We start from the raw sequence: 22293 nt of genomic DNA, 5'->3' as shown, positions 1-22293 counted from the left end.
TTTTGGTAACTATCTTTTATATTATCTTATATAATTTCCAATTCCAATTCAGCATAGGGGACCTACTGACAGACGGATATTTTGAATTATGGAGAATCTTAAAATAATAAGAGATAAGAAATCTATTGGGTTAAAGTTCGAAGTCAATAAAAAAATAGTCACAAAGACAGTTTTACATACAGACAATTTGGCATCAAAAAAGATCATTTTCTAATTTCATATAACAAAGGCGAGATTGAAATGAAAAAGAAAATTTTTCATGAATACATTTAGTTATAAAAGATTTATTAATATTCAAATTAAAACAAAATTATTAACATGAATATTTTTCAATACATAAATAATATTTAGACATTTTATTGTCTTAAATTGAAAGCATTTTCTTTGTATTGAAGCTCTCTTTCATAATCTTGAATATTAATGTTGTATTGTGTAATACACAAGGATGATACCAACCAGAAAAACGAAAATGAAAAAAAAATAGAACACTGATATAAGTGTTATTAAGTGCTTTAATGCAAGATGTAATGTAGATATATTTACTTTTGAATTAGTAATTACATATATGCTAGCAGGGACTTCCAAGCTTTTTTTATTTTTAAGAGGGTAAAATAAGGGGTTTCAAAGATTTAAGAGGGATTATCTTTTATGAACGTCATCATATGATGCTATTATAAAAACAAAATTCTCTGTCAAAAAATTAAAATTTTTGTCTAGCAGACAAAACATATTTTATCAAAATTTGTATTCTCAAATAATCTGTTGATTGGTAGTTTAAAGGTGCATTTAACAAAATTCATCTGAAAAAATATGGAAATTTTACTTTATTTTCTGAAAATTTGAAAAACTATCAATTGGCTTAAACAATACATGTGACTAGTCGTCTTAGATTATACCTTATTAATGGTATACATTTGATAGGATGATTTAAGCGTTTGTACAGCTATTCATTAGGCTGTACAAACGGACAGACACACACGCTCTAAATGTAAGAATTCTTCGTCTTGAACAATAATCAATGTCTTAAAAAAAGAAACATAAAGAACACTTTAAAAACAACAAAGAGTGAAAATTGGCATTGTATACAACATACATCCACTATAAGATATGCCAGATCAATTATGTCCACAAGAGGCGCAACTATAACAATAGTGTTATTTAAAATGACAAAAAGTGTTCTTAAGCGTTAAGTGTTTTAAGGAATCTTTATCATAATAAAAGCATTGAAAATGAAACTAAATTTCTATATTTTTTTCCCGGGATTATTAAAAGATCACTGGATTTTAAACAATCTTAGTATTGGTCATTCAATTTTTAGCAATAGGTTCTAATAAAAATAAGACAGACGGACACATTAACGAACAGACCATAATTATAGAGTATCTTTGCTACAAACAACAAATGACTTATGACAACAATGCTCTGGAAAAATTGGATAGAATTAAGCTTTTTGTTTAGTTTGGTGGTTGTTATCAAGTATTATCTTGAGGCTAAGTATGTGATTTGATTCTTATGTTATTATGTCTTTTGTCTATTGACGTATCTGTTTGTTTTCTCTAATGTTTTTCTTCAAAAGGAAACACTTAAATCTAAACTTAGTCATAATTTGTTTTTATAAGCCATGGTCTGATTTTTATACTTGATATTTATGATAACATACTTAGATTAATTAGGCTCGGAGAGACAATTTAAAACTGAAAGAACCATTCACCTAGCCCAAGTTTTTTTGCTAATTTACTTAGACGGACGCACTTACTGATATACAAATGCCAGAATGCGGACGCATGTCCTAGATTGATTAGGCTCGGTTTCATATTTTATAAATTAAAGAACAACTCTTCTAGCCCTATGTATTAATTATTGAATTTTACATAGAATTAAACTAATGAGACTACCTTCTGGTTTTGAATAATAATGAGTTTAAATTATGTATGAACAAATGTTTTATGTGTATTTGTGTGAGTGTATGTGTGTGTTTCTGTGTGTATGTATTTATGAGAAAATCTTCTTTGTTAAAATTTTTCCATTAGAAAAAATAATAGCGTTGCCATGGATCCAATAACCACTAACAAGAACGTGCTTTTGTCCATACATTTCCAAGAGCAAAGCTACTCTATAATGTTCATTTAATATATTCATATTCATTTTCTAACCAAAAAGATCAAATAAAAATGTCAAATATGACCCAATATCTTAAGATAATGACTAACGATCCTAATAAATGAACGAACTGACCAATAAACGAGTTCCATATTAGTAAGCTAAATTGACAAAAACTTTCCACTGACATAATATCCACGTCTTTTCTACATCCATTGACGACAGACAGGGGCATCCAAGTTTTTTTTTTTGGGGGGGGGTCAAAATTTGCTTGGGGGGGGGGGTAATTTAAATTTTATTAAATATTTAGTATTAAAATGCGTGCAAAGCGCGCAAAATTTTTTTTTGTTAGAGATTTTTTATTTTTCGGGTGGTATTTACCCCCCCAAAATTGTTTGGAGGGGGGGGGGGTAAATACCCCCTCCTAAATGGTTGAGGGTGCCTACGGCAACCCCAGGGTAGGGGTAAATTTTAAATGGGGGGGGGGGTAATCTCCACTTTACCCCCCCCCCCTTGGACATCTATTACGACAGAAGTTACCTTGTCCTAAATAAGACTTATTTTGAATCACTAGAACTTTAAAGTCAAATAGAATAAATTGTTTCTATTTCTATGCATGTTGTCATCCTTTTTATGCCAATTGCATACATATGATTGAAACTAAGTCTTCTTTTTCATTCCCTTTTTCAGCCGCACCCCACCACCACCACCCTACCAAAAAACCACATAAATTTCTGCATTATAAATGATTATTAGCCAGGTCCATTTTTTTCAAAACCCAAATGTTTTGTAATAAATTGAACTAAAGGAGGGAGGAGGGGGTTACTTATTGTTTTAGTTCAGGTTAGGTTGGGTAATATTGGGAACTTGGTAGCCTCGTAGGGTTAAGGCCCTCCAAAGGAGATTGGTGTAGATAAAAACAAATTTTTTTTTTATTTTAACTTTTTAAAAAAGGGTGGTGGGGGGTTACAGTGCTCGACTGGCACTATGAAGGAAACCAATAATTAATATTAACTTTTATCGTACAAATTCTGTATTTTGTATTTCAAAATATAAAAGGAATGTAACAAAAATTTGCCCCATATTTTCTCTTTCTTACAAAGAAAGAAAAACTGGAAAACGAGCCGTGCTATTTTTCATGATATTCCATGCATAAAGACACAAAAGCTGTAGAAACAATGGTCTCATTATATTATTATTTCAGTCTTATTATAGATTTGGTTACTCCAATCATTTTCATAACCATTCAATTCAATCTTTCAAACTATAACCAAAAAATATTATTAAATTTCAGCAAATTCTACATTTAACTTTATAAAATACTTCGGATCATGGAAAGAAAACGAAGTACCGGGTTTCGTCGTATTTTCCCAGTAGCTTTTGACTGGCCCTGTAGGATTAGAGCTCCACGCAGAAAAAGGAGAAAAGATTTTGTGAAAATACTACGAAATCCGCTAATGTTTTTTTCTTTGCATGATATAATGCTTGTTTTATGTGTAAAAGTGATGAAAATAATTTTTTTAGTCGTTTTGTTGAGTTACCTTTCAATTTATATGCAAAATCCAATTCATGTTACTTATTATCCATCTTTCTCCGTCTAGCAGCAACGCTCCTAGCCTCCAGGGATACCATTACACCCCTCCTCCCCACCAACCATAAATATTAATTTAGAAAAGAACAGTTTTGTGTAGGGTAATAATTTCTTTTTTTGAAGTTTGACTTAACCTCCCCCTAACAGATGAAAAAGCCCATAGTCTATATGAAGCTTTTCTGAAAATATAACTTAACCGGCACATTGCATTGCAATCGGTAAGAAATATCTTAGTGTACAGATAGAAAAATATATTTCCTATCTCTCCTATTTTACGTTTTTTTTCCATCTTTCTTTCTGTTTAACGTATAATAAATGTATAAGTATAGATGTATAATTCAGACAACTACCTGGCCTAAGTGGTGAGAACCTTTTTGTCTGCTAACAAATGGCTTTCTGTTGTTTTGTAGGGACTTTGCTGTGTTTTAATTTACTGTTCTATTATAATTGGCTTATTTCAAAGACCAAATACAGAGTCGGTGGGTGGAGTTAGATTGTGCCCCTCTATTCTTTTACTTTTAATGTCCCCACCATCCTTTGTCTGTATTGTTCTTTTTTATTTATTCAATCCTTTTGTATGTATATTAATTTTCTTTATTATTTTCTCCCATAACTTATCAGGAGCAAAGCTTCTTTACAACTACAACAATCCCTCTTTGTCTTGTATGCGCGAACATGCCAACATACCATTTTGCTAACATTTAGGGAGGGACGGAACATTGGGAAGTTTACACTAGTCCCCAAAGTCTTATGATAGTGCTTCCTCATTCGTTGGATTGACACCCTTGGGAACTTTCATTGAATTTTGATTGGTTGGTTCATTAAGTTGATTGTCCAAATTTTTCAACCACTAATTGTAATCTACAGAATGTGTAATATTATGTATCATCATTGGGTAGGTATGTCAATTTATAGGCCATTGTCTTATCCCTTTAGATCCCAGACGCAGCTTCCATTATACATTTTATCTCTTACTTTTCCCCTTATCCCTGACTTAAGCTAAGTTAACTGATCTCTATGCTTGTTTATGAAGATTATTTCATATTATTTTATGTTTATTTAATACAGCTTAGATATTACAATAAAGTTTTTTTTTTAAAGTTTAGCTTTAATGAACTCTAACGCCAATAAAAAACAAAATGCAAATAAATACATGACTTCCCAAGTGAAGCTATATTTTAAAGGAGAATCATATCAGTTCAGCGGTGACCTTCAGTACACACAAACAGAGGGTCTGTTACTTTTATGTTAGGATAAATCATTTTATTTCGATAAGTTATCTAAAGCAAGATTTAAAATCATTCTATTTTTCCGATACTATATAAAATGGTCACTTTTGCATTGCAAACTTAATTCCCGTTGTTTTCAAGAAACATATATGATTATCTATCTATAAGAATTTATGTAAGGCGCGTACGGTTTTAGATGCGCTCTATGTGACATTTAGACACAGTTCGATTCTTAAATAATATTTAATTATAAAAGTTAACAAAACTAGGTATAAACAAATCTGTGTGTACTGAGAAGGATCTCGCTAACCACTGAACCGATATGGTGATCCTTTACAGTGAAGTTCCTCATGGTCCTGTGTAGGTTTATAGCTATTTTGGGAGAGGTTACAATTACCCTCCCAAGAGAAATCAAAAAAATATAAAGCGCCCAGAGGATATTTTTGGTAAACAGCTGATATTATGTTAAATTGTTAATGTTAATCAACAGCTGATCCTAACATAGATTGAAAAGAAAAATATTTACGTGCCCCTATAGAAGCCCCTAAAAAAACAACGTTATATTTCAATCCATTCTAATATTTATTTTGTCCTTACTGAAGCAATCTTAAACATCAACACACACTTTATTTGTTAACAATAAGTGGGAAAGACATCATCAAAGTATCCGACTATGAAAACCCATCTTTTATGCTCTAATTTTAAAGCATCTCATACAAGTTATTCTACATGGAGACATAGATGGAAAGATGGAAAAAAATCATAGATTTATAGAAATACACTAAAATAGTTTTAAGATATAAATATGAAATATTTCAATTTTTAAATTGTTGGAAAATTGTTATGTGGAAAGGGCTAATCATAACTGATATTTACGTTGACAACAGCTGATAAGATTAAAGAAAATTTACTGCTAAAAAGGCAACTATATAAAAATCGTGTGTTTTATGTCTAATGATTGAAAGTTACGGTTGTTTTTAGACTTGTTCAATTCTAAAAAAATTCAGAAGAATTGATCCCCAAACTAGACTGTTACTTTTTAGTATTATAATTCATCCAACTGACTTCAGAACTGGCTAAAAAGCCTCGATTTAAAGTATCAGATTCCATTAAAGCGTCATTTTTCCGCAACGGTTCTTGACATGCGATTCTAAAAAATCTCTGGGCCTAATTGCAACAAATAAGTCTATTTGAGGGATAAAATTACATCTAACAAGACACTTTTTAAAAGCAAGGCTTTTCTATAATTAGGATAGGTTTGTATGTTCGTCCGTAACAGATAGTCCTTTTAATAAATCTATACATGTTAGAATTGTCGTATTGCTTTCAAACTGTGCATGATGATTCCTATCACAGTTAGGTACGATTTGGAAAGCGTAGCAACTCTATAATTGTTACTAGAAAGTACTAGAATTGTCGTATTGCTTTCAAACTGTGCATGATGATTCCTATCACAGTTAGGTACGATTTGGAAAGCGTAGCAACTCTATAATTGTTACTAAAAAGTCTGTACGTTCATTTACAAAATGCTGATTTTAAACTTTTTTGGAAAAAGCTTTTTGTTATATAATCGAAGCATCTCTATAACCAAATCCTAAAAATCTAAGAATGCTATATTACGTTATCCGATATTTACGCATTTCGTTACAAAATGTAAAATTTTGTTGAGACAAATTTATGTTCTGCTTATTAATTTCTGACACTCTACAAGGGTTATTGTTCGTTTGTACTTCCTTCTGATTTCAGAGCTTTACTTTTATACAACAGAGTTAGCTTAACCCCACCATACGGAAAACAAAAATACAAATTCTTCTTTGCTTACCTAAAAAAATAAAAAAAATATAAGTTCTTTAAAGCAAAGCTTTTCTATAATTAGGGTCGGTCTATCCATCCATGCAACCTACCGTCCGTAACACATAGCTCTTTTCCTCAATCTATAATGTTAGAATTGTTCTATCGATTTCAAACGTTGCATGGGGATTCCTCTTAAAAATAGATACGATTTAGAAAACGTAGCAACTCTATAATCGTTACCAGAAAGTAGCCTAGCATTTGTAAGATTACAATGTTCTGTATTAAAACAATAGCACACAATAATAAAGTAATTGAGTGATCAAACAACGAACAGACTGAAATGACATAGTTATGGAGCAGCTGCGTTACTAGAATCACAAAATTGAAAATTTCTGATGACTAAATTCTGCATGAAATTGACATTAAATATACAAGATATATCCAGTATTTCTCAAGATTTATAATTAACAAGGATGACAAAAACCATAAAAGCAATGCTTCGATAAATCAGAAATCATTATTAGCTGCTTCCCTAATTGTCATAGGAGTTACAATATTAAGCAAGTTAATAAGATTATAGGATCAAGTTTAAAATGGATAGGAGGGTTCTTTATACATTGATTACCTATTTGAGCTATACAATACAAATATACGGACGGACAGACAGACCCAATAACAGAAAATCTTTGTATTTAACAAGTAACTCTAAGTTACTAAAAGAATGTTAAAATGCAGGGAGGAAAGGGATATTGGGCTGTTTATTACACTATTTACATCAAAGTTTTATAATATCATTTTCTTATTCGTTGGCTTAACGTTGAATTTTAATTGGTTGGTTCATTAAGTTAATTAATTCAGCCATTTTCTTATCCCTTAGATTCCTGGTAAAATGAAGGTTTCTTAACCTCTATAGATAGAAATGATTATAATGATTGAATAGGTTTGCAGAATCATGCACTTTAAGGGGACATGTATACTAGTGCTCTATTTACGAAAATAATTATATGTGTGTTAGGATATATAAGTTTGAAGGAATTTTAATGTTAGTGGGAGATTTGAAAACTGCATCAAATTTTAAGGATTTTTTATAAAATTCGTTTTTTGTATAATTCTTTATCTAAAAGCGGAAATACAATTTAAGTTAATTAATTTTGACATCTGTGATTGGTGGATGGAAAACTATCTGCGCTCTGATTGGAGATGCTTAAGTTTCGTACATCATTCATCCAATTAGAGCGCAGGTAGTTTCTAATCCACCTATCCTATTGGTCAAAATTAATTAACTTAAACTCTATTTCCGCTTTTAGATAAAGAATTATACAAATAACGAATTTTATAAAAAATCCTTAAAATTTGCAGATTTCAAATCTCCGCCTAACATTAAAATTCCTTCCAACTTATATATCCTAATGTGTGTCCTTCTGTGTGTTCGCAGAGAGGAAGGGAACACTAGGCTGTTTATTACACCAGTCCCTAAAGTTTTATAATAAAGTTTTATTATTCGATGGCTTAACAAAGTTGGGGACTTTTAAAGAATTTTGATTGGTTGGTTCGTTAAGTTGAGTGTTCAGACGTTTTAACCACTAGTTGGAATATACAGATGGGGTAATTTTGTTATAATCATTGGGGAGGTATATCAATTTATCGGCCATCGACTAATCGCTTTGGATCACTGTTGTGTTCGTATGTTAGTGCCCTATGATTCCAAAAATTTCATGTTAATGGTCGATATAGGTTTTTAGAAGAATTACATATGTTTTAAGATAAATTATAAGATAAACTACAATTCAATATAGTTTAATTCAGCTTCAAAACTAAAGGCGCAGCCAGTAGTGAAAATTATAAATGGATAGACATTGAAACAATTTATGTTTGATAAAAAGTGTTGATTAGTCTAGTTTTAATCAATCTTTTTGTACTAGAGTTTATGCCAGGCTGAGGTATGATTGATCAGGAGATTAACTTTTTCTCAATCTAAATATCTCTCTATTATTGATATTTATCTACTCGTGGCTGCGCCCCTAGCATCTAGAGATAATTGTTTTCTAAAGGGTAAGGATATTTGTATCTATATTTGTATCTATCTATATATCTACATTTGTATCTATCTATGTATCTACATTTGTATATATCTATCTATCTAAATTTGTATCTATCTATATATCTACATTTGTAAATTGTATGTATCTATATATCTTCATTTGTATGTATCTATATATCTACATTTGTATCTATCTATTTATCTACATTTGTATCTATCTATTTATCTACATTTGTATCTATCTATATATCTACATTTGTATCTATCTATGTATCTATATTTGTATCTATCTATGTATCTATATTTGTATCCATCTATATATCTCCATTTGTATAGTCCACATAGAATGAACAAAAGTTTATTTGTAAAACATCATGTTTCATGCATTAAGCAATCTTCAGTTACAATTTAATACTGACAATAATATTAGAATTAATAGATTTTTTCAATTAAATTTAGAGGATTTTTTAAATATTGAAATTACAAATACATAATTTTAAAAAATAATCTACATTTGTATCTATCTATGTATCTACATTTGTATATATCTATCTATCTAAATTTGTATCTATCTATATATCTATATATCTACATTAGTATCTATCTATACATAATCTTTCTATATATCTACATTTGTATCTATCTATATACCTACATTTGTATCTATCTATCTACCTAAATTTGTATGTATCTAAGCCTTGCCTATATGAATTATGATAAATCTGTGAGTTTGTGGCCTAATCTTTTTCATAACTTGGCACTAGCTATATCAACATAACATCTACAGGGTGGATGGAAAGAATATTAAAGGGTAATGGATATAGGATATACGTGGATATATTGACAGGGGAAAATTTGTTGTCAATTTAGCTTGCTAATATGGACCTCAATTATTGGTCCGTTCGTTCATCCAGTAGGAGCGCAGGGTAAAGGGGGTAGATGGGGGATATTCTTATTTTAATCCATTGCGAGTTTAAATTTATTAGGGAACATAAAAATCTGGTGTAACATCTAAGTAATAATATATCCATTATATTACTTTAGGGTTGACAATGTATAAATATTTTGTTTCATATTATTAGAATATTTTGCTTTGATACAATGGCTTCCATAAGTGTGCACCAAATCTAGTTTTTATTTGGAAATTATCCATTCAATGAACACCCTGTATTAAAGATAATGTCACAAATCTAAATATCTGCTGCATTGAACACTTTTAAAATCATATTTTTAGAAAATTGTCTACTATATGACTTAAAATGAATCCTTGTTTTTTTAATTGTTTAATGTTAATACCTGTCCTAAAGACACAATAACTTTGATTAAACTAATTGCACCTTATAAAAAATATAAAATGGTGCTTACCCTCAAAGTACTTATCGAGCACTTTACCATATTGTTTAATAAATGAGAAACAAGTAGAAGGGGGAGGGGTCTGGGGAAGTGGTAGTTTTTTTTCTGATGACTAACCACTGCGGAGGCCTCTGTCCTTTGCGGGTTTATACATGCAGTGGTCTAACTCTACAGGGCCTTCCTGTAGCCAATATAACCTAACCTATCTGACCTAAAGTAATAAACAATTGAAAATTGTCGCCCCTTATTTACAAATTATTTCAAAATATAGATCGGGCGTGGGGGTGGAGGTGGTTCTTTGCTCAAAAAGGGATTGGGAAACCGCAAATAAAATTGTTTATAATTTTGTTTAATTTTCATTGCAAACTAATTTCTAGCCAAATATATATAATAATATAAAGTACATCCTATGTTTTTGCTAAAATAAATTTTCGAGCTAATAAGCTATGCATTCCATATGATACAGTGTAAGTCTAATAATACCATTAGCGTAGCTCAACCTTGCTACATTTAGGATGAGTCTGTACGTCTGTCATTCCCTTTGTCATAACGTATATCTCTGATCGCAGATTTAGAGTTAGCATCGTCAAACCCTTTCTGAAAGTTCTTGTAATACTAAAATAATTCAAGAAGCGTCACTAAGCACTGTGGAGAGCTTTGTCTTTTATGGATGCTATAATCCTTGTATATACAATTTTACAATGTGATCTAGTTTCAAAAAGTGAGTACTGTTAAAATTATATTTTGTTGAAATGGATATAGAATATACGTGGATATTATGCCAGGGCAAAAATTGTCAGGTCTTTCATCGAGTAGGAAGGGTAAAGGGGGTGGATAGGGGGTATCATTATTTTAGCCCCCTGCGAGTTTCACTTTATTAGAGAACATGAAAATCTGGTGTAACATCCTAGTAATAATATATCCATTCTTGTTGACTATATTCATTGATCCTTAACAAATAAGGATAAAAAGCATGTAAAATGTAATCATCATTTTATAATTTCTGTCAAATAATAAGTAGATTAAAGTAATGTACTTAGAAGATGGCAATAAATTGTGGTAAAATAGTTTTTCCAAAAATATCAAAATCTTTAAGGGCTTAGTGAAGCCGACCAGTTTTATTGCAGCTCGGTGGCCAAGTCTCATTTCCTTTCACATATATGTAGTAAGTTTTTTTAGTCTGAAGCTTAAGATCTCAGTAAGCACTAAACTGATTGGTTTCTTTATTCTATATAAGCTTCACATACGTCCTGAGATGGTTTTAGGCTATTTTATTTTCAGATTTAAATCTTAGAATGGGTTTTCATACCCTTTTGGCGAATACTAAGCCTCCAGATGCTAGGTGCGTAGCTGCTGGTTTCCTTAAAAAATTCTAACGGTCGAAAAAATCCTTTAAAATCTATTAACAAGCTATCATATATATAAATATACATTTTTATATATATTGATTATGCATTTTTGTATGGAGTTTAGTATGATGATAGTCAGAGAATTTTTCAATATTACATAAATTTGGTGTTCATGTATAAAAAAAAGCAAATCAGTATATAGCAAAATATAAAGGTATTTGAAACAGATTTGAAAACGATAGAAAAATTATTAAAATTAGACAATTGTCTAAACAATTTAATTTGATTTGAAAGCAAAAAGAAATAGTTTTGTAAAGTAAGTTTAATTTGCTGAACTATTATAACTATTGGTAACATTAAATAAACAATTAATGTATATGTATTTTGCTCTATTTATGGGGCTAGTCGGGAAGTCACTGATGTGATGGGGTTAAAGGTAAAGTCCCAAGCTTCATTTTATTTATAGACATTTTTGTAACACTAAATTTCGCTAATTTGACATAAGTTTTAGAGATATAAAGTGATAAAACAATGGCCGATAAATTTATGTACATCTCCAATGATAATACACAAAATTTGTAGATTGTTGGTTGAAAATTTCGACACTCAGTTTAATGAACCAACCGATCAAAATTCAATAGGTCTCAGCTGACGACCTTAACTATAAAAAGATGGACAATTCGTACCATTTACAAAAAACCTACTGTAATAGTCCACTTTAAATTTTTATGATAAGACTTACAACATAAAAATGCTATGGATTGTACCTTTAAATGCACTTTAATGCTCGGCCTATTTTAAAGATCATGGATATACGCCATGACAACAGGGCTGCCAGACAAGAGTTCTTAATAATTAATAGTATAAAAGGGCAAATATAAGTTATTAATCGCTTCGTATTAGACAGATTTCCGTGGATATTAAAATGATAAATTATAAGAACAATCCCATAGGGGCCGAACGACTTTTCTAACCAAACTAGTAATTATTTTTTTATTTTTAGTTTAATATTTGTGGAAAATTGTCTATGAATACTGAATAGATGCTATACATGATTTTTTAAAATGGGAGATATAAGGTTCTAATCTGCCTGATATTTTTCGGGAAACAATTTTATGGATGTCTTATTTTAACAACAAATGCCAATTAAAATTTCAAATTTAAAGAATTTCTAGTATTTGTAAATGAATTTGTTTTTGCCTTTCAGATTACCCCACTTAAAAATATTCTTCTGATTATCTATCTTATGTTAGTGGATGCCACCTCCAAAGAGCCAAATTTATACAGCCTAAGCCTACAGAATATATACAATTTAAGAGTCTTGAACACACTAAATATATAACAGCTTTGTGGTGGGTCACAGTGGGATAAAATACGTCAAACATGAATTTTGAAAGTATTCTTTTTCTAAGAATCAATGTATAAATATTTCTAAGGTAGTTTGTCCAATGGCTTCATAATTTTTTTTATTATAGTCTTCATGCAAATTAAAAAAACACAATTTATTTACAATATCCACCATTTTTTCACATTATAAAGGTTCGCGCAAAAGGATTTGGTATTGAAAAAGTAAGGTTAAGCTTTTGTAAGCTACTGTATACTCTGCATTCTAATACAAACAAACAAGAATATTATTATCAATAGCAAGGAGAGATAATCATTTTCAGGAAGAGATATAAACTCAACCCTAATGATGATAAACAATATAACCTCTTCTGTAGATTTAAATTATTAGTTTAAAACTTTAGACACTAATAGTGTTGTAGAAACCAATAGAAATTTTATAAAAGTACCAAAAGTTTTAAGCCAATGATACAGATAAGTTATCAAAGCTAACATTTTTGGATCTACTGCAGTTCACGGTAAAATATTGCTGGTAAAGAATATTGCCAAAAATCTATGAATTTTAAAGGCTGCTAGCTGCCAAACGGCTGATCGTACAGATCATACCCGCACACCATTTTGAGCGGTTTAAGAAGGCCTACAAATAATCTGGAATAGCCAAGATCAAATGATGCACAGGGAAAGCTTCACTGAAGAAAAAACGCGTAAAATAGGCATTTTTCGCGCATTTTTCTGCACTGCGAGATAATTATGCATTATTGATTTATGACTATTCCAGATTATTTGTAGGCCATTTTATGCTGCTTAAAACAGTGAAACAGTGTGTGGGCATGGTAACGTTTAGCCGTTTGCAGCTAGCAGCCTTTAAAATTCACAGATTTGTGGCAATATTCGTTACCAGCAATATTTTACCGTGAACTGCAGTAGATCCAATATAACATGTTGAAAATGTGAAAAAAGAGTTTTTGAAAAAAACCTTAAATGGTCACTAAGGGCAATAACATACACATCTTATCCTTCAACCAATAACTAATTTTATTTGCGAAACCTTTTAATAGCCGCAAAATTAGAACCAGTTCTCAGAAGTACAGGGTGTTTTTTTTAATAAGTTAAAAGTATTGCTTAATTTAACCCACTTGTCATTGACAGAAATTAATAATCCATTTCTTAATTTCTTCATTGATGTGGGACATTTTGTATAAGAAAAAAATATTTGGCGATTTTCAACAAATTCTGCCTTAAAAACCGGTTTTTCCACAGTACCTATTTTGGAAGATTTTTGGATCATGACTAATTTAAAGGGTTTGCAAAAATGCGAACATTTTTAAAAATCAAATAGCGCGGCTTGTGTTAATAGTAGAAAAATGTTATGCATATCGTTAGAATCGCCATAAACTCTAGTTTTTAGATGTTTAAGTTCCTGTGCTATGTATAGTTTAGGAGCTACGTGGTAAAATGTTCCAACTTACTAAAAATTAAATTTTCAACATTTCTCACATTTTCCATGTAGCTTCTATACTACAAATAGCCTGTATGTGTTACGTTTATTTTCAAAAACTAGAGTTTATGACAATTCTAACGGTATGCGTAACATTTTTCGGCGTTATCCTCTTAGAAAATTTGTTTTTCAATTTTTTTCAATTTTTGAATAAGGTAGTACGAAAGCTTCACTCCCCCCACCATTTACACTTTTTTAAACAGGGGAGGGTCGATGTTACTCTACTCGACCAGGGAAACTGCCAATTAATCTTCGCTCCTAGTTTCACTAGCTCTATATTCGATGTGAAAGAAAAATCAGACACACCAACCTTTAATTATAGAAGCTTTCATAAATTGGATGACTCAATCTGTCAATCTGTCAAAAACTTACTACTTTATTTAATAGGATAAAACTTATTTTGTCAATGTCTCAATAATACTTTCTTTGTCTATTTCAAATTAGTCTGTATTTGTCTTTCTATTCGTTGTCTGCATATCTGAGGTGGATTCTTAAAAAAAAATTGCCCCACTAAAAAATTGTTTTTGTGAAAAATCCTCCAAAATCACATAAAAAATCTACAAAAATTAAATAAAATCTTATGTTAATAACCCTTCTATGATTTTGTTTAATTTTTGTAGATTTTTAATGTGATTTTGGTGGATATTTCATAAAAATAATTTTGCCCCACTAAGCGATTAGTGGGGCAATTTGTTTTTTTAAGAATCCACCTCTTGTTTCAGGAATAGGGTATAACCAACAAGCGAATAAGATATCTGAAATAATGTTTGGGTTAGATGGAAAGATCGTCAATTCTACTTTTTTGTTTCGCCCCAAAGACAGCTGAAAAACATGTATAGGTTTTGGGATTTTTTTCGAATTAATTTCATTGTTGGTATAAGCTGATCTGGCTTCACTCTGTCTGTCCTATTTCCCAATGTTCTTTTTACCTGTAGTTCTATTTGTTTTCTGTCTGTCTGGTTTAAATCTATCTGTCTAGTTTAAGTTTGTCTGTCTGTCTCTTCATCTTTAAATATCAATAAAAAGTTTTTTTTAGAAGCGAAGCTAATCTTTAATTCACTTCGGATGTCACACCTGAATACATTTTTCCATTGACAAGATTTTTTCTTTTTCTTTTGTAATCATTCTCTCCTTAAGATCTTATCAATGTTTTTTTTTATATGAATAATGATACCATCAATATTAAGAAAAAGCCTCTGGACTTTTAAGAATTCCTAAGGCAATGTTTTATTAATATTCGAATAATGAACAAAAACTATTAAATCATTTACAATTAGACCATTCTTAGCTAGCTGACTAGGTATTATTCAAAGTATTTTTAATGCTTGTCTGTCTGACTGTCTGCCTGAAGCTATGGTACTGTCAACCTGGATTCTGCTACTCATGTTTAGTAAAAAATTATTATTTGAAAATACATATGTTTAACAAATAATTAAAGGCCAACAAATGGTTTAATTTCTGCTTTAAACCAGCGAAAACGGTAATAGATTAACCATTACACTATTTAAATTATTTACGATTTCATACTTCTGCTTTTTTGTGGTATTTTAATCTACCAGTAAGAAGATTTTTAAAAAGATTTAAATGAAAGAAAATATAGTACATTTATAACTGTTAAATGTTAAGAGGTATTTATTTAATTAAATAAAAGATCAACCTTAATAAAGGTTAATAAAAAAGGAGATATGCTTTAATTTATTGAACACTTTTTTCCAGTCACATACAAGCAAGAACGATGTTATCCACTAGAGATAAAAATTAGGTAATATTTCATCAATTCATGATTCATCAATAATTCTGGAGAAAAATGTCCCTTTTTTATTTGAAACTGGTATAATCTATGAATTAGTAAATGTTACATCTTTGTCATATATGTAGTTGATACACTAAAATTAAATATATTTTTTTATAATTCTAAATTTCTGATAATAAATAAGGCAGATCTTCAGACGTCTTGGAAGGTCATGACTTAGTTGTAAAGAAGCTTCGTTTTGGTTCTAAAGAGATAAGACATTGGCCGATAAATTGATTTACATCCCAAATGATAATATACAAAAGTACCCAATATGTAGATACAATAAGTGGTTGAAATGTTTGGACACTCAAATCAACGAACCAACCAAATAAATTTCAATAAAAGTCTCCAAAGATGTTGAGCCATCAAAAAACTTTGGGGACTCAAACAGCAAAATGTCCCTCCCTCCCTGTTTTAAAACCATATCAATAGGGAAACGATGTTGCTCTACTTCTCGTTGACATTTAATTAAATGGCTAAACCACCGAAATGTCATTAGATTTAGCTAATATTGTGTAAATAGATATTTTATTACTTGGATGTTGCACCAGATTTTCATGTACTCTGATAAAGTAATACTGGCTAAAATAACTATACCCCCACCATTTATATCAACCCCTCCCATCCGACTGGATGAACGAACCAACCATTAAATGAGGTCCATATTAACAAGCTAAGTAAACGACAAATTTTCTCCTGTCCATTTATATAATATATCCATTATTATGTTGAGGAACAAATAATCAATAAATAAGGATGACAACATTCACAAGTAGCGAATTTAATTATTTTTAGCAAAAAATATAAAAGGGGGCTTTCAAATTTATAAAAATAAATTATATATAAAACTAGAAAATAAGTTGTAAAAACCTAAAAACAGATGAAAAGCTGTTCAACGAAGTTAGTAATTGAGAAGCTACGCTATTTTATAACAAAATATGGTTTTAGTTTATTTAATTCATTTCAAACCATGTGATATTCTATGTTCTTGTAAATATGTATTGTTAAATTTTACTTTTTTGACTTTTCATTGGGTGGTTGGACACCCAGTAGGGGGGGGGGGGGGAGGTTATCCAACCCCTGACACTTAATACACCTCTCTTGTTGTCTGTAATACACCCCTCTACTCTCCCCTCCATTCAGGATCAAGAGGGGTGTCAAAAACCTTAGAGGGGTATTAAAATTTTCACCGCCTGGAAAAACCTCTGTACGCCACTACATTAAATTATAACATTTAATTTTGCTAAATCTACATGTAGTAGATATCAAATTAATGTCTAAATTCATTTCCAAAATGTACATCATAAGGTTTTTTTTGGTATAATTCATAAGAAATAAAAAATAATAGCCCAATAAAGACTTTTAAATTGGTTTGATAATAGGTTAAAAGAAATAGGACAGTTCTATCAATATTTCTATTCTATTAAATTTCATATAAATTTTACACTTAATTTTTTAGAAAAAAATAAAAAGAATCGACTTAAAGACAATACCTTTGATTTTTTCGTATTTCTCTAAATGAGTTGTGTTCGTCTCGTAGCAGTAAACTTGAAAAATCACTTTTTTACTTTTTATATAATCAAGTTTTCTAGGTCTTTTTAATGAAAAATAATAACTACACTTTTGTAATGGAAATTTTGTAGAATATCTACTACTTAACGCTTGTAGCGTCACTACACAACTAAATGATAATTTCAACGTTGTGTCTACTATACTGTTGCGGTGTGCGTCAATATCTATCTATCCACGCCAGATGCGTCACTATCTATCTATTCACACGTGCCATGTGCGTCAGTGACGTCACATTGAAGTGTACGCATTACGCATTCCACACGGTTTGGATCGTTGTGGCACGACGCCCTTTTTTAACGTCCGCCACTTCCCTTTTGTGTTCGTCCTACTAAATCTTTTCTAAACCTCCGTCGATATTTTGGAGTTAGAATTCAATACCACAAAAAAAAGAAATACTGAACAGCATAGTTTTATATACGTTCTTTGACCAGAAGAAAAAAATATTAGTGTGCTTAATGAACTTAAGTAAAAAGGTTAAATTAAAGCCAATTTGATATTTTTCTATTATAAGATTAGGTAACTTTTTATGAGTTTAATTTTGATTTAATCTTTTCTTTTTAGTTTGTAAAAGTCATTTTACTTAACAACGAAAATGGTTAAAATGAAAACATCTTTGGCTAAAAATCATTTGCACTTCAAAAAAAGGCTATTTTAAAATTTTGCTAATTTAGATCATATTGAATTAGTCAGTTTCGTATGGGACACATATATAATATGTATATGGAATGGTATCTCGTTGAAGTTATAGATATATGGCTGACATATGGCGTAAGGTCTCTACAGATTCATATCAGCGAGATCAAGCAAATATTTTAGAAATAGCAAAAGAAACCTCCGAAATTTAAAATCTAACATAAAATATTACTTCAACATCTCTGAAACAGTTTATAGAAAATAATTGTCTACAGTATCTACGGAGTTCCTGTATATGCACTTTCTCACTCGCTTACCTATCACCACCCGCAAATATATTTTAAAAATTGTTCATTTATACAATACTAGCGGCTTCGCCCCTAGCCTCTAGGGGCTTTGCCCCAAGAGGTTTTATCAAACTAATTTTTCGTGTTTTAGATTTTTTTTAAAAATTAAAAAAAAAAATTTTGGGGGGGGTATTTTCATTTTTTTTTTGGGGGGGGGGTTAGGGGTGTCCCAACCCCCCCAAAAATAGTTATAAACCTTCCCGGGACCTATGAAAAGCTACCCTGTAAAGGAGAACCCGATCGGTTCAGCGGTTAGCGAGATCCTTCGCTACAAACAAACAGACTGACAGACAAACATCGTTCTACTTCTAACTTTTTTTTACGAAATGATAATAGTTTTGCATGATATTATAGACAGTTTTCCGTGGATATCAAAACCAGTTTTGTTAGCCCCGAGCGGTCGAAACCCCCCAACCCACCGGCTAACAAAAACTAGTATTAATTTTATGATTTTTATTATAATATTTGTGGAAAATTGTCTGTTATATGTTACGATACGTGATTTTTCAGTATGGCTGAGAACTGGTTCTAATCCAGAGGATATTAATCACTTTCGAAATTGCCTTTCAAAAACTTGATTTTGTATGTCAAGAAATTATTGAAAACAATATTATCTTTTTGTTGCGGTCATGCTAATGAATTATATATTATTTGTTACAATATATAAACACCCATATGATCTAAGTATATATGTTGGCCTTTCTAAGGTCTAAATTTATTCTCAGTCCAAGTTTTTGAAAGCCCTTCGGGGCAGAAATGAGCCAAAGAAAGGACGCACAGACTCGAATAGAGACTAGTTTTCATATACTAATTTGTAACTCAAAAAAGTATTTTTTTTAACCAGGGAATAAAGTGTTCCATTCCCCTACATATTTATGGTTTTAAAAAAATTAAAGAGGATATATTTTCTTTCCATGGGGCTATAATCCCTATAAATAGCCTAATACCTGCTCTAATTTATACTAAGCGTCCCTGAAAATTGTAGAACAACAAGAAAAAACTGTTCACGAGATCTTAATAGACATACATATTAAATACAAAAAAATTGACGCACAAACATTCTGTTACTTAGTTTATAGGATTTAGGACTAGTTTTCGTCAGCATCATACTTTAATTAAATCAATGTCGTGTACAAGTTTTGTAATGGCAAAAATATTGACAACCCACTCCTTAAACCAAAATCGAGGGGGGTGTAATACAGACAACAAGAAATGTGATGTTTTTCATCAGGGGGGGGGGGGATACACCCTTCTTTCTACCCTTCCCCCCATACCTACTCATCATACTAAAAATAAAACAAGCGTCAATTGATTGTTAAATTGACGCGTGTAGAGCGTTATTTTTTTTCTCACTACTTTTTCTAATACTCATCTTTAACAAAGCTTTTGATGGGGAGAGATTTTGAAAGCCGTTGGTAATTTCAGTAATGTATGTAATGTTATAAGTAATTTAAAAAGGTCATATCGGTGCAACAGACATTATACTCCGAGCTTTAATAAGTTTGATTCTTTGGTGTTACATCTAATTTTATGATTAAACTAAACGAATAATCTGCTGTGACCAACATCTTTTAGAACCCAACCTATCTATAACGTAAGCACAGCTCTATGTATGATGGTATTTTCTTTTCAAGTACCGTTCAGAGTTATATTTTTTTCTTTCTCTCGTTGTCTAAAGTAATTTGGTAATTAGCCTATAATTTGCTGTGTATTACTTTTTTGACTTCTTCTTAACTTTTAGATTTCGCTTTTTCTCACTTAACACACCTCCACATAATTTTTTTTCAATTTAGAAAAAAAATTCTTGTTAGCCTATTCGGGAAGATTTAGCTCTAAGGGTCACTATCCATGCGGGACTCGTTTTCCTCCCATTTAATCTGGAATGACCTAACATAAGATAAATAAAAAAATTTTCTTTAAAATTTTCTGTACTAAACTATACTTTACATACAGTATGGCTTTGAAACCTATTATTATCCGCTCAAATAGAATCGGTTCTGAGCCATACTGAAAAGTTATATATCCATCGTATTATAGACAACTTTCTACGAATAATAAATAAAAATTATAAAATTAATACGAGTTTTGTTGGCCTGGGCCTTCAACATACTGTTCTCAAACTTAAATGCTGGAATTTGTCTAGTTATTTTTCACTTTTCAATCCGCGGAAAGCTGTCTATAAACCATTGGATTATAATTATCCTTTAACATTTTCATGTTTGCAACCCTTTTTCTCTGCTACTTATTAGGGTGCTAATTTATGTATCAATTTTGGCGTACACTAAATACTTTCATTTAACTTTAAAGGTCATTCATAGGGATAATTATTAGGAGTTAAAAATGAAAAATAGTTAGGTCCACACTTTAGATAAGTTTTGAATTAGTCCATGGTTGAGGATGGGGGGGGGGAGCGACTCACCCTCCCCGCCCAAGGAGATTTAGGCCCGGAAGAAGATTACCCCGGCCAAAATAAACACATATTTTTGATGACAAATTTTTTTGATGAAGAGTTATTTTTGTTTTATCATAAGCGAATAAACTAGGTACTAATACAATTGTATTGACAAAGATGTTCTATATTTCTTGTTATACATATTTTTTTGTGTACAAAATATCAACAAATTACATAATTCAGCAAGATGATAATATGTCAGCTATGTTCCTTTTTATATGATCCCATATAATCGACATTAACCAGAGATTGACATACTGGTTTAAAATTGATTTATGGATCTTTTTTCCCTGCCCCAAATCGTTCATAAAAACACCATGTCTGTATGTTTTTAAAAGTCAAATAATTGGGTTTAGTTGACCTTAAAAGCTTCAAATATATTTTTGGCAGTAGAAATAAATACACGTACTTTTACACTGAAGGTCATATGTTGACCTTTTAATTTAAGTTTCTTTATGTAAAATAGCATAAATTTATTGAATTTTTAAAAATTTAGGTGATATTACCCTGCAGGGTTAGAGAAGGGACTAGGAATAAGTTTTTTTTCTTGAAACAAATAAATAATAAAGGGTGGGTGGCTGTGGTGTTACGGTAGTCAGAAACAGGTGAAGGAAAGCCTCTTTATTTTTTGTTGAGTCTTATCACTTTTATGGATGTTGTCATTCTTGTAAAAAATCATGTTATTTTTGCACGTTCCAGATTATGAATCATTACAAAAAAGTACAAAATAAGTTTTTTATATATGAATATGCTAATATCATAATAAAAATTCATAAAAATGAATGAATCGAGAAAAAAAAAACAATATGATAATAGCTTACTCAATATTATATAAAATTCCTTTCACCTATATATTGTCTAATTTTAGATTATATTTCCATACTTTTCTCTTCTTTGACGCGAAAGGTTTTTAAAAATTATCTCTATAATCCAATCCTAAAAATGAAAGTTTGTCATTTTACTGTATCCTGAGCTCGATCTTTAAATCGTTTTTATGCCGCGCTGAATCGGGGCGATTCAGAGGTGATTTGTAGGTGCGCTGGTGGTTAGCCACAGCGCGCCTATAAAACATTGATTTTTAAAAGATTTTCGGCGCGGTGTTATTAAATCGCTTGCGCACTAACAAAAATAGCTATCTTTAAATGCTTTATTTTGGCGCGCCACCAAGAAACCGAAAGCTCAAAATAATAATAAA

At 30.8% G+C, this 22293-nt stretch overlaps 1 protein-coding gene across 1 annotated transcript in view; it reads right to left on the bottom strand.

Annotated features, from left to right (window-relative positions):
- The window catches only part of LOC145311994 (uncharacterized), a 137573-nt gene extending 119796 nt beyond the window's left edge, over positions 1-17777 (bottom strand). Inside the window, exon 1 of the mRNA XM_080151068.1 lies at positions 17588-17777. The gene's annotated coding sequence lies outside the window, so the exon portion shown is untranslated. The remainder of the gene's footprint in view (positions 1-17587) is intronic.
- Between the last annotated feature and the right edge of the window lie 4516 nt (positions 17778-22293).

Source organism: Acartia tonsa, chromosome 2, assembly GCF_053477335.1.
Source record: "Acartia tonsa isolate MP-2025a chromosome 2, ASM5347733v1, whole genome shotgun sequence".
NCBI classification, from domain to species: domain Eukaryota; kingdom Metazoa; phylum Arthropoda; class Copepoda; order Calanoida; family Acartiidae; genus Acartia; species Acartia tonsa.
Note: the sequence above shows the minus strand (reverse complement) of the source record. Positions and strands in the feature narration are given on the sequence as shown.